Here is a 14,942-nt window from a genome sequence, read left to right on the forward strand (position 1 = left end):
GGAGAGAGCGCGGGCTTGCTGCGGCCTCCTCTTGCAGACTCCGTTTTTGGCCGGGTAGACGACATTACAAACTTACATTTCTCAAATTTGATCTGAATTGTTTAGGGGTCCCTTCAGACGCCTGGCCAAACAGAAATATATACAATTTTGCAAGGTTAAATATATAAATGTGGTCACGAACACAGGAGCGATAGGGAAAGGCATTCTACATCCTTGGCTTCCAACAACGCCCCCAGAACTACATCAATTTTAAAAAGGCACACGTATCATACATATCAATATATTCAGACAAACTATCTACGTCAAATAGGGGTGAGGCGTTGTGCCGTGAGGTGTTGCTTTATCTGTTTTTTTTAAACCAGGTTTGCTGTTAATTTGAGCAATAGGAGATGGAACAGAGTTCCATGCAATAATGGCTCTATATAATACTTTACCCTGTCTTGAATTTGGTGGCATGTCTGGTGGCGTAAGTGCAAACACTTTAGGATTTCCAAGACATTAATGTTTCTTATAAAAGGAAGAAGTGATGCAGTCAGTCTCTCCTCAACTCTTAGCCAAGAGAGATTGGCATATTTATTTTAGTCCTCTGATTACAATGAAAAGCAAGATGTGCCACTCTGTTCTGGGTCACCTGCAGCTTAACTAGTTCTTTCCTTGCAACACTCGACCACATGACTGGACAATAATCAAGATAAGACAAAACTAGAGCCAGCAGGACTTGCTTTTTGTGGTGTGGTGTCAAAATACAGAGCATTTCTTTATTATGGACAGACCTCTCTCCATCTTTACAACCATTGAATCTATATCTATATATGTTGAACAACAGTTTACAATCTAAGGTAACACCAAGTAATTTAGTCTCCTCAACTTGTTCAACATCCACACCATTCATTACCAGATTCAGATGATGTCTAGAAGGAATTATTTGTACCAAATACAATGCTCTTAGTTTTAGAGTCGTTCAGGACCAGGCTATTATTGGCCACCCATTCCAAAACAGACTCCAACTCTTTAAGGGTTTCAGTGACTTCATTAGCTGTGGCTGCGGATGCATATATAGTTGAATCATCAGCATACATGGAGACACATGCTTTGTTTAATGCCAGTGGCAGGTCATTGGTAAAAATAGAATAGAGTAAATGGCCTAGAGAGCTGCCCTGTGGTACACCACACATTACATGTTTGACATTAGAGAAGCTTCCATTAAAGAAAACCCCTCTGAGTTCTATTAGATATATAGCTCTGAAACCACGATATGGCAGAGGTCGAAAAGCCATGTTTTCTCAACATCAGGTTATGGTCAATAATATCAAAGGCTGCACTGAAATCTGACAATACAGCTCCCACAATCTTATTATTATCAATTTCTTTCAACCAACCATCAGTAATTTCTGTCAGTGCAGTACATGTTGAGTACCCTTCTCTATAAGCATACTGAATGTGTGTTGTTCATTTGGTTACAGAGAAATAGCATTCTATTTGGTCAAACACAGTTTTTTTCCAACAGTTTGCTAAGAGCTGACAGCAAGGTGATGGGTCTGCTGTTAGAACCAGTAAAGGCCCCTTTACCACTCTTGGGTAGCAGAATGAATTTGGCTTCCCTCCAGGTCTGAGGACAAAGATTTTCCTCTAGGATCAGATTAAAGATATGACAGATAGGAGTGGCTATGGAGTCAGCTAACATCCTCAGTAGCTTTCCATCTAAGTTGTTAATGCCAAGAGGTTTGTCATTATTGATCGATAACAATAAGTTTTCCACCTCTCCCACACTAACTTTACAAATTCAAACTTGCAATGCTTTTCTTTCATTATTAGGTTTTTATGCATGAGTATGATGGCTCATTGTTCGTTGTTGGCATTTCCTGCCTAGGTTTTCCTACTTTGCCAATGAAGTAATCATTAAAATAATTGGCAACATCAAATGGATTTGTGATGAATAAGCCATCTGATTTGATCTTTCTGCCCAAAATATCATTTAAAGTACTCCAAAGTTTGGCTTCATAATACAGTTTCTTCTTCTTTTTGTTGAGTTTAGTCACATAATTTCTCAATTTGCAATAAGTCAGCCAGTCAGATGTGTAGCCAAACTTATTATCCATCTCTTTCAACCATATAGTTTTTCAATTCCTCATCAATCCATGGAGACTTAACAGTTCTAACAGTCAGTATTTTTAACATGTGCATGTTAATCAATAATTGGAAGAAGCAATTTCATAAATTCATCAAGTGCAGCATCTAGATGCTCCTTATTAATCACATCAGGCCAACAAATATTTGTAATATTATCCACATAAATGTAACAGCAAAATCTTTTGTTTGGTCTCTTAAACATACCACCATATTGCTAACACCTATCTGACCATTTCGGGTTCATCGAGTGGCCATTTTGGATTGAGCGGTCGTGGTTGCCGAGGCTCAGTCTTTAATACAGCCCAGCAGCTGCCTTCCCCACAGTGCCCCCTACTCAGTGCCCCAGTCATGAATTTACAGCAGGTACAACCAACTGGGGGGGGGGGGTGTACCCGCTGTACAGTAACAGTAGGATCAGGATCACCCTGTTGCAAGAGAACTTTCCTGCAACGCATGAAATGTAAATCTTGTAGTCTATTTGAGGTTTGAAAATGCTTCTATAGTCTGAAATTTCTAAGTAGAAATTATAAACTTTAGAATACTTTTTAAGCCTCAAATAGAATACAAGTACTACATTTCTTGGTTGGAAAGTTCGCCTGCAACAGGGTGATCAAGATCCTACTGTACATCTGTATAAGATCAATTGCAGATATAACAACAGTCTAACTTGGCATTCTGATTGAATTAGTTGGAACACATTGAGCCAAACTAAGCTGAACCAAGCTGTAAATATCAGAGTCAGCACTGTTTGGCATGGTAGTGTGAAAATGGTAAGCAGCCACTGTCCTAGGACCCCTCCCTCCATCCCTTCCTCCCTACATCCTCCCAGCCTTCTCCTTCACTACTGGAGGAATCCACAGCTGTTGGGGACATTCTGTCCCCCTGCTTGCAAGCAGCTGGAGAATCCATCCCCTTCCTTACTGTGTGTGTGTGTGTGTGTGTGTGTGTGTGTGTGTGTGTGTGTGTGTGTGTGTGTGTGTGTGTGTGTGTGTGTGTGTGTGTGTGTGTGTGTGTGTGTGTGTGTGTGTGTGTGTGTGTGTGTGTGTGTGTGTGTGTGTGTGTGAGAGAGAAAAAGTGTGTGGGTGTGTGTGTCTAAGTACGCCTATGTATGTCAGTTGAGTGTGTTTATGAATGTCCGTGTGTGTGCCAGTGTATTAATAGTGCACATTTGTCTCTTTACGGCACACAGCACGTCTTTGTGTGGGTTGAAGTAGTATACGTAGGTAACTAGGCGTGCTAGTTTATTTATAGTGTCACCTGTTGGGTAACACTTGTGTCACTGTGAATATTCCTGCAAAGCACGTGTGTGCATATGTTCAAGTGTATGTGTGTGTGTATATACTGTTTATATATATATTTATAGCATCACCCCGCTTGCCACACATTTGTCTCTTTGTGAGTGTATGGCGTGTTTGTGTGTGCATGTGTGGTATATATGCATGTCAATGTATTAATAGTGTCATGAATTGCATGCACACACTCATGTCCTTGTGTGTGTATGTGTGTGTGTGTGTGTGTGTGTGTGTGTGTGTGTGTGTGTGTGTGTGTGTGTGTGTGTGTGTGTGTGTGTGTGTGTGTGTGTGTGTGTGTGTGTGTGTGTGTGTGTGTGTGTGTGTGTGTGTGTGTGTGTGTGTGTGTGTGTGTGTGTGTGGTTGTCAATATATTCAGCCTCGTATGGAGTCCTATGGAGGGTGGGTGGAAGAGAATGTTTACTTACACCAAACCATGCGATTGGCATTGCTCTTCCATGCAATGTAATGCATACAAAGCAGCATAGAGTGGATGCATATTTAGGCTGCTTTGTATGCATTAGATTGCATGGACATATTATGCTGTACTAACATACCCAGCTAACAATTCTAAGTAAAGAGAACATTTTTGTAATGTTGCCCGTAACGTTCACCAGATGTTTGAGTGTCCAGTTTTCCGTTAGTTAGGGGAACATTCTATAAGGGTTGGGCGGTATACCGTATATACTGTATCCCGGGGTATTTCGAAATACCCTCAATATGATTTTCCAACAGTGTCAATACCGTTGTTTTAATACATTTGAATATTTGTACTTTTTATATAAATACCTGCAGTCAACTTGTGCACTATGCAACAGATAAAACAGATCGTGTTCATCATTTCGCCTGTTAGATACTTTTTCCTTTTAAAGCTTTCTGGTACTAGTTTTCAGAAACCGAACAGATGAATGATCATGCAACGTTCTACTGAAACGTGCCTAGAACATTAATATCTTATATTCTGAAACATGGCCACCATATGCTGTGAATGGTTCATGGGACATTGTTGGAATATTCTCTTAGTCCACAGAAAACGTTCTCATAAAATGTGTCTAGAACATTAATATAGGGCTCCCGAGTGGCGCAGCAGTCTAAGGCACTGCATCTCAGTGCTAGAGCCGTCACTACAGACCCTGGTTCGATTCCATGATGTATCACAACCAGCCATGATTGGGAGTCCCATAGGGCGGCGCACAATTGGCACAGCGTCGTCCAGTTTAGGGCTTGGCCGGGTTAGGCCGTCATTGTAAATAAGAATTAGTTCTTAACTGACTTGCCTAGTTAAATAAAGGTTCAATTTAAAAAAAAAAAAGATCTTGTATACTGAAAACATGGCAACCATATTCTGTGTATGTTTGGTGGGACGTTGATGGAATATTCTCTTAACCCTTAGAAACCTGGACACAGGAATGTTCTTAAAATGTTCCCATGAAATGAGTCTAGGAAATGAATATAGAATATTCAGAGAATATGGTAACCACATTCTGGGTAAGTTCTGTTTGACAGTAAGGGAATGGTCTCTTGGAAACAGTCCTTGCACGTCACTGGAACATTCCTAAACCAGTGTTGGGGAAGCTACTCTGAAAATATAGTTACCAAGCTACCAATGAATTCAACCTGGAAGAAGTTAAGCTACACTAAAGCTACCCTTAATACAAATACTAAAGTTACTTTCAAAACGTAGTTCACTACAGATATTTTCAAAAGCCAGCATGATGAAGTAACAACTAACTTTGCCACCGCAAAAGTAACACTTCCTCTTACTTGACTATACCAATTTAACTGGGTGGCACAAAAAGACACTTTGTGCAAAAGAGGCACTTTCTCTCTCTCTCTCTCTCTCTCTCTCTCTCACTCACTCACTCACTCACTCACTCACTCACTCACTCACTCACTCACTCACTCACTCACTCACTCACTCACTCACTCACTCTCTGACTGAATCTCTGACTGACTCTCTCACTCACTGTCTTGCACTCTCATTTCAAGCAGTCTTCCTCTCTTTTCTCTCTCTCTCTCTCTCTCTCTCTCTCTCTCTCTCTCTCTTTCTCTCTATTTGTTAATTTTGTACTCCATCCTTCCCAATGGCTCCACTCCACTGTAACTGTGTTGGAACAATGGCCGATCAATCAAAAGGTCAGAGGTCAAAGTCATGGGTGTGTCAAGTCCTTTCACGAAGCCGATCCCCTCAGGGCTAAGGTGAGGGGTCGCTGACTCATAGTTGAGAGACGAGAGAGACATTAGATAGAGAAAAGGAGAAAGATGTGTGAGAAAAAGAAAGAGAGAGAGTCACAAGCCCACCAGTTCCTAAGCATGCTGCTCAACATTTCTCACGGCTAAAACAGACTCACAATTGTTAAACGCAGTTCAAAGGGTCAAGAGAGCCAGGTTTTGGGCTATGAAAAACAAGTGTAAAAAAGTGTAAAGTGTAGAAAACGGAGGTAACATTCTCAGAAGTAGAGGCTCATAACAATGTCATGAGATTGACTTGATGCCTGTGCTAACTTGACAATAGATACAGTATAACACTGGTATAACATGGTATAAATATATTAAATAATTTATTAAAACACACTGTTTTGCAATGAAAGTCTACAGTAACTTTAACAGGGTTGCACCATGGTGTAGACCGAGGACAGCTAGTTTCTGTACATTGACTTCAATACAAAACCTAGGAGGCTCGTGGTTATCACCCCATACCTTAGACTTACACAGTAACTATGACCAGTTCCGGAGGACATCCTCCAACCTATCAGAACTCTTGCAGCATTAACTGACATGTGGTCCACCCAATCAAAGGATAAGAGAATGAATTGGATACTGAAAGCATAAGCTACAGCCAGCTAGTACTGCGGTGCATAACATGTGGTGAGCAGTTGACTCAAAGAGAGAGAAAGACAACAGTTTAACAGTTTTGAACAAATGTATTTATTTAAAAATAAAGGAGAATCAAGAGAGCGAGAAAGAGAGCGAGAGATAGTTATATTTTGTTGAATTCTTTTTTAACTTCACTTACTTAGCCAGTGAATGCAGCTAGCTAGTTTAGCCTACTCAAACACCCGGCTCAAACAGAGAGGGATGCTATGTTTGCTAGCTGGCTATGACTATCCCATAATGGAACTTTTTCAAGTCAAGATATTAGTTCGGTTTTATTCATTTATTGCCACCGGGGCCCACCGGTATAACTGCTAAACTGCTCGCTGCTGATTGTAGGGGGTTTACTAACATGTTAGTTCTAGTAGCTATGTTGACTATGATGTTAATATGAATGGCGACAGAGGGAGATGGCTGCCGTTTTATGATCCCAGAACCAATTGAGCTATTGTGTATGTTTTCACATTATTTGTAACTTATTTTGTACATAATGTTTCTGCCATGGTGTCTTATGACCGAAAAGAGCTTCTAGATATCAGCACAGTGATTACTCACCCCATACTGGAGGAATACTTTTTCTTCAACGAGTCAGACGGGAAGGATTTACTTCAGACGCCCGACAAGGCTCTCATCACTGTCATTCGCAGGAGAAAGAGACTTAGGTATTGGGGATGAAGGTCCAGGTGCATTGTAAGGATCCGATACCGAGAGGGTAATCTAACTTTACCATCGGTCCTATTAGCCAATGTACAATCAATCGATAATAAAATAGACAATTTACAATCACGTATATCTTACCAACAGGACATGGTACATACAGCTGGTGGGTTTTAAGCTTTTTGGTAGGCCTCTGGTAAGACAAGGGGTGGCGGTCTATGTATATTTGGAAACAACAGCTGGTCCACAAAATCTAAGGAAGTCTCAAAGTTTTGCTCGCCTGAGGTAGAGTATCTCATGATAAGATGTAGACCACACTATTTACAAAGATAATTTTCATCTGTATTTTTCGTAGCTGTCTATATACCACCACAAATCGATGCTGGCTCTAAGACCGCACTCAATGAGCTGTATGCGGCCATAAGCAAACAGGAAAACGCTCATCCAGAGGTGGTGCTCCTAGCGGCCGGGGACTTTAATGCAGGGAAACAAATCTGTTTTACCTCAATTCTACCAGGTATTTTCATCAATAAGTTTGTCATCCCCAAAGTGACCGTAAGTACATACCCCAACCAGAAGCCATGGATTACAGGCAACATCCGCACTGAGCTAAAAGGTAGAGCTGATGCTTTCAATGAGTGGGAATCTAAACCGGAAGCTTATAAGAAATCCCGCTATTCCCTCCGACGAACCATCAAACGGGCAGAGCGTCAATACAGTACAACACTGGCACTGACACTCGTCGCATGTGGCTGGGTTTGCAAACTATTACAGACTACTAAGGGAAGCACATCCGTGAGCTGCCTAGTGACACAAGCCTACCAGATGAGCTAAATAACTTCTATGCTCGCTTCAAGGAAAGTAACACTGAAGCATGCATGAGAGCAATCGCTGTTCCGGATGACTGTGTGATCATGCTCTCTGTAGCCGATGTGAGTAAGACCTTTAAACAGGTCAACATTCACAAGGCCAGACGGAGTACCAGGATGTGTACTGTACTCTGAGCATGCACTGCCAACTGGCAAGTGTATTCACTGACATTTTCAACCTGTCCTTTAATGAGTCTGTAATACCCACATGTTTCAAGCAGACCACCATAGTCCCTGTGTCCAAGAACAGTAAAATAAACTGCCTAAATGACTACTGACCCGTAGCACTCACGTCTGTAGCCATGAAGTGCTTTGAAAGGCTGGTAATGGCTCACATCAACACCATTCTCCCAGAAACCCTAGACCCACTTCAATTTGCATACCGCCCCAAACAAATCCACAGATGATAAAATCTCTACTGCACTCAACACTGCCCTTTCCCACCTTATAGGGAGGAGGTCAGACACCTGGCCGTGTGGTGCCAGGACAACAACCTCTTCCTCAACGTGATCAAGATAAAGGAGATGATTGTGGACTACAGGAAAAGTAGTGGAGCAGGTTTGAGAGCGTCAAGTTCCTTGGTGACCACATCACCAACAAACTATCATGGTCCAAACACACTAAGACAGTTGTGAAGAAGGCACGATAAAGTCTATTCCCCCTCAGGAGATTGAAAAGATTTGGCATAGGTCCTCAGATCCTCAAAAGGTTCTACAGCTGCACCATCGAGAGCATGGTTGCGTCACTGCCTGGTATGGCAACTGCTCGGCCTCCGACCACAAGGCACTACAGAGGGTAGTGCATACAGCCCAGTACTCGGGCCAACCTTCCTGTCATACAGGACCTCTATACCAGGCGGTGTCAGAGGAAGGCCCTAAAAATTGTCAAAGACTCCAGCCACCCTAGTCATAGACTGTTCTCTCTGCCACCGCACGGCAAGCGGTACCGGAGCGGCAAGTCTAGGTCCAAGAGGCTTCTTAATAGCTTTTACCACCAAGCTATCAGACTCCTGAACAGCTAATCAAAGGGCTACCCTGACCACTCCTTTACTCTGCTGCTACTGTCTGTTTATTATCTATGCATAGTCACTTTAATAACTCTACCTACATGTACTGATTACCTCAATTACCTCGACTAACCGGTGCCCCCGCACATTGACTCTGTACCGGTACACCCTGCATATAGCCTCGCTATTGTTATTTAACTGCTGCTGTTTAATTAAGTATTAGTAACTTTTATTTTCTATTTTTTACTTAACACTTTTTTTCTAAAAGCATTGTTGGTTAAGGGCTTGTAAGTAAGCATTTCACTATAAGGTCTATCTGTTGTATTCAGAGCATGTAACACATTTGATTTGATTCAAATATGGTGACAACAATGTAGGCTGTGTTTAGGCTCTGTGTATCTGTCACCTTGATTACTCAAATTTCTCTCAACCTGCGCAACTATGTTGTAAACTTTAATTCATAGGCTAGGTTGTAGCAACCTTATGATGGATATAGGGAATAGAGAAACATTTGAGTATCATCATCAAACCTATCGATGTGACAGTCATCCAATATGCTTTAATAGGAATAAGGCCATGCTCATACAAAAATAATTGTCCTCCCTCATCTTAAATGGCACCGACCGCCACTGGTGCGATATGCAGAAATCACTCCTCCATTTCCTGGATGCTAAAATTCTAATAGTTTGCCTAATTTCAGATTTTGTGAAAAACAAGGTCCCTTGTTATTGTACCACCTAAACTGCTGTAAAATGTTTTCAATAACCAAAAAATATAGTATTTTCAGCTGTTTGAAGCTGGTGTACAAAACCAAACGTAACATACACAAAAATTAAACTTTAGGATGGGAAGCCTAGAAATAGTACATAATGAGAATGACAGATCTATAACTCACATTTCTATGTGAATTTCGTCACCCAAAAAGTTACATATTGCAGCTTTCAATGGCTATAAGGTTACAGTTGAAGTCGGAAGTTTACCTACACTAGGTTGGAGTCATTAAAAATTGTTTTTCAACCACTCCACAAGTTGCTTGTTAACAAACTATAGTTTTGGCAAGTCGTTTAGGACATCTACTTTATGCATGACACAAGTAATTTTTCCAAAAATTGTTTACGGACAGATCATTTCACTTATAATTCACTGTATCACAATTCCAGTGAGTCAGAAGTTAACATACACTAAGTTGACTGTGCTTTCAAACAGCTTGAAAAATCCAGAAAATTATGTCACGGCTTTAGAAGCTTCTGATAGGCTAATTGACATCATTTGAGTCAATAGGAGGTGTACCTGTGGATGTACTTCAAGGCCTACCTTCAAACTCTGTGCCTCTTTGCTTGACATCATGGGAAAATCAAACACAATCAGCCAAGACATTAGAAAGAAAATTGTAGACCTCCACAAGTCTGATTCATCCTTGGGAGCAATTTCCAAACGCCTGAAAGTACCACGTTCATCTGTACAAACAATAGTACTCAAGTATAAACACCATGGGACCACGCAGCCGTCATACCGCTCTCCAAGAGATGAACGTACTTTGGAGCGAAAAGTGCAAATCAATCCCAGAACAACAACAAAGGACCTTGTGAAGATGCTGGAGGAAACAGGTACAAAAGTATCTATATCCACAGTAAAATGAGTCCTATATCGACATAACCTGAAACACCGCTCAGCAAGGATGAAGCCACTGCTGCAAAACCACCATAAAAAAGACAAACTACGGTTAGTAACTGTACATTATTATACAAATACTGTACAAATATCGTACTTTTTGGAGAAATGGCCTCTGGTCTGATGAAACAAAAATAGAACTGTTTGGCCATAATGACCATCGTTATGTTTGGAGGAAAAAGGGGAGGCTTGCAAGCTGAAGAACACCATCCCAACCGTGAAATGCAGGAGTCGCAGCACTTGTTGTGGGGGTGCTTTGCTTCAGGAGGGATTGTGCACTTCACAAAATAGATGGCATCATGAGGTAGGGAAATTTTGTGGATATATTGAAGCAACATCTCAAGACATCAGTCAGAAAGTTAAAGCTTGGTCGCAAATTGGTCTTCCAAATGGACAATGACCCCAAGCATACTTCCTAAGTTGTGGAAAAATTGCTTAAGGACATTAAGGACAGCAAAGTCAAAATACTGGAGTGGCCATCACAAAGCCCTGACCTCAATCCCATAGAAAATGTGTGGGCAGAACTGAAAAAGCGTGTGCGAGCAAGGAGGCCTACAAACCTGACTCAGTTACACTCTCAGTTACACTCAGTCAGGAGGAATGGGCCAAAATTCACCCAACTTATTGTGGGAAGCTTGTGGAAGGCTACCCGAAATGTTTGACCCAAGTTAATCAATTTAAAGGCAATGCTACCAAATACTAATTGAGTGTATGTTAACCTCTGACCCACTTGGAATGTAATGAAAGAAATAAAAGCTGAAATAAATAATTCTCTCTACTACTATTCTGACATTTCACATTCCTAAAATAAAGTGGTGATCCAAACTGACCTAAGACAGGGGATTTTTACTCAGATTTAATGTCAGAAATTGAGAAAAACTAAGTTTAAATGTATTTGGCTAAGGTGTATGCAAACTCCCGACTTCAACTGTATGTGTGCACATATCATGTTTTTTTGTTTCAAATGCGATCTGTGTAGACAAATGTGATGTTAGTTTGGTAGCTCACACATGCATGTATGCAAACACACACACACACACACACACACACACACACACACACACACACACACACACACACACACACACTCACACACACACACACACACACACTGCAGTACTGCTATATTTTAAGGGAGCGCGTGTGCGGTCAGCTGAGCTGGTTTAAAACCAGGAAGAGGCAACAACGTGATCTTCACGTCTAGTCCTGTCCAGCCACAACACTATCCATATTGTCAGCACTGCTCTCTCACACTTGGGTTTTTTAAAGTGGTTTTTCAGTAGAAAATAAAAAAATACACAGAGGTAGAGCAGCCAATTCCCTGTCCAGAACATCCACTTAACCCAAGTACCAACCAAGTTATATTACTTTCTTCGCTTACCTCAAAGAGTCTGATAAGATATAGTCATGTTAACACATTCTGTTCACATTTGACATTTTTGTCATTTAGCAGACGCTCTAATCCAGAGTGCATACATTTTCATACTTTTCCCCCCCCAGTACTGTCCCCCGTGGGACTCGAACCCACAACCTTGATGTTACGAGCACCGTGCTCTACCAACTGAGCACACACAAAAATAGCAACAAGCATATTATTGAGTGAACAATCACTTCATTGATACTTATCAAATTACTAGCAGCCAGTGTTTCAGCAGGGTCTTCTGTTAAGGGGAAGAGGTAATGGCTCGCCATTTGATAAGCATGAATAATGCGTTGTTCGGCCAAATGAACAACTTGGCACGATGCATGTCGCATGGATTATGTTGTCATACTGTCAGACTTTCCCCAAGTTATAGCACACACTATGTTACATAAAGCAAGTTCCTAAAGGACTATGGGCTGGTGTCCCAGACTGAGATTAAACCCAGACCTGGTCTAAAAAGATTTTTGAATGGAGATTTCCCATCAAGCATGCTCTTAAATCCAGAACTCGGCTTAATCTGTGTCCAGGAAACCACCTCCAAGAGTTTAGTCTGCGTCGTGTTTTCCTTCTTGCTATGGAAAATGTAGTATCATGATACCACCCCATGAGTAAAAGTGTAGTTCAAACCCTGCACACATGGCAGTGGCACATAACAGAAACCTCCAAGGTAAGGTTATAACATTTCACTTGAACCCGCAATCGCAGTCTCCTTTACACTGTGTCTGTTATAATACTTGCACGACTAAACAAATGACAGTCACAACAACTGGAGTCAGCCTGAGGCTGTGACTATCCCTGTGTAATGACACATTCAGGTAAAGTGATACCAAAATGTTTTAGCGCATCTATGCAGGCACGCACACACACACACACACACACACACACACACACACACACACACACACACAGGCATGCAGACAGACATGAGAGGCAGGTAGGCTCGTACACTCACACAATGTACTAAGTTGGTTATCGGAGAGGGATGGAGAGAAAGAGGGAAAGAGGAGAACGAGATGGAGAGAAAGAGATCTAAAAGGCTATACAAACGGAGAGTGGTGTCGATTCCTCTGGCGTGGCACACGTGAAACTGGCGTAACTATATCCTCACATTACTATGACTATGACCTCATCCTGACTAGTGTGTGTGTGTGTGTGTGTGTGTGTGTGTGTGTGTGTGTGTGTGTGTGTGTGTGTGTGTGTGTGTGTGTGTGTGTGTGTGTGTGTGTGTGTGTGTGTGTGTGTGAGCTAGTCTCATGTGTCCAGGTTTTTTCCTTTTCTCATACACACACACACACACACACACACGCATGCACGCACACGCACACACAAACACAGCTGCTCTCCCATTGCTACAAAACATCAGCCATACTCATAAACTACTGTAGCCTACAGTACATCAAAGAACCAAGTGTTTTGCCCATTGCATGAGTCAAACTGTTCAATGACTTTATAGGTCGTATTTGAGCCTCTTGTAAATGTAATACCTTCACTGACAATAAGGCTATTCTGTCCAAGCGTATGCCTTAGTTGCACAATTACACGATTACCAATGATCTATATCACCTTTTCTAGTATTTAAGGCAACCTTAACCTACAATAAATACATGGTGTAGAATACAACCACACCACCATGCAGTTAGCGCACTCTTTTCAACAGGAAATGTAGCCTTCATTAGTTTACAGACGCACCTGAATCTACCTCAGGTTACACTACACCTGGATTCTAGACAACCTTGATGTGAGTGAAATATGGAATCCTACCCGTCACTGTCGAAACGCGTCTTTCCAGTCCGCCTGTCTCTATTTGAGGTCCAGATTCTATCTGTCCATCTGTTAGGAAGTAAAGGAAAACAATCGTGAGTACAACATACATTCAGCACTGAGTGAGTTTTGAGGTGCACCATTTAAGTGCATCATCACTTTCTGATGGGCAACTAAATTCTGCCTCAATTCTCCCAACATAATGCACACGAAGAATTGAAGATTATCTATTACATTTAAATTGTACAGACTATTCAAGAGCAGACCAAATAATAAGTAGCCTACCTCCGTGGTTACTATTTGACACATTAATTTGGGAACAGTTTTCTAATTTATTGACGTCTTCAACGCTGATATTAATTAGCGAATGAAATTCAACAGGGGAGCAACATGTGGTCCAATTTTGCGATACATGTAGGCCGTCTGTAATATGAGGCTACTGTAAATGTAGCGAATGAAATATCTTGACAACTCCAAAAGAAATTGACGAGCCTACTTCCTTTCGTCAAACGCGCAACAAAAAACTAAGCGAGAGGTGTTGACATAATCTGTCTAATTTTCGCATTGTTGAAGCTATAATTTCTGCGACGTTTCTGTTGAGTTGATCTGTTAGTCTAACGTTCATCTCCTTTGAGGAACAGTAAAATGAGCCAGTTCGGTCTCAGGGCTCCACCTGCTGAACTCAAAATACTCTTTGCGTGTGAGAGGGCGCGCACTCATTTTATCAGCCTGTCTGAATCATGTCCATTTGAGCTAAAAGTGGAGACCACACAATCGCACAATAACATTGAAACAGCTCACTCGAAATGCAGGGCTTTATTCAATCTGTAACGGTGAAGCGTTATGGGCCTTACAGATTCTGCCCAAGAAATGTAAAGGTGATTTCAAATTGAGCCGAAATTTGCAGCATTGACCGCTCGGCTGACAGGAACATTGCCTTTAACTTTCAATCGCGCTGTAATGCTGAATTTCTCTATAGAGATTGCTGCAAGGATAATAACGAGTATAGAAAGGATGTGGTATATTGTGTTGTTATAGAGGATTTCGAGTTCACACACACACAAACAGAAAGGCATATGCAAGTGCTGATGAAAAACTACAAATAGCAAGAGACATGTAGAAAATAAATGCAAAGGCATTATAATAAACAATATGGTGTTAATTGTACAATTAACAATATGGTGTTAATTGTACCGTATGTATGTGTATGAATGTAGAGTAGCAATTATCGAATGAACACAAATAAACAAACAGACAGAAAC

General features: G+C 41.3%; 1 protein-coding gene across 2 annotated transcripts in view; it reads right to left on the minus strand.

The window, feature by feature from the left end:
• The window catches only part of LOC135539607 (histone deacetylase 7-like), a 94,124-nt gene that overhangs the window by 72,646 nt on the left and 6,536 nt on the right, over positions 1-14,942 (minus strand). Inside the window, exons 1-2 of one of the 2 annotated variants that reach the window (XM_064965585.1) lie at positions 13,966-14,112; positions 13,681-13,749 (exon numbers count right to left, since the gene is read on the minus strand). The gene's annotated coding sequence lies outside the window, so the exon portion shown is untranslated. Of the gene's footprint in view, positions 1-13,680; positions 13,750-13,965; positions 14,113-14,942 lie in introns of those variants that run through there. The other variant, XM_064965584.1, reaches the window with a different exon arrangement.

This window comes from Oncorhynchus masou, chromosome 5 (genome assembly GCF_036934945.1).
Source record: "Oncorhynchus masou masou isolate Uvic2021 chromosome 5, UVic_Omas_1.1, whole genome shotgun sequence".
Classification (NCBI taxonomy): Eukaryota; Metazoa; Chordata; class Actinopteri; order Salmoniformes; family Salmonidae; genus Oncorhynchus; species Oncorhynchus masou.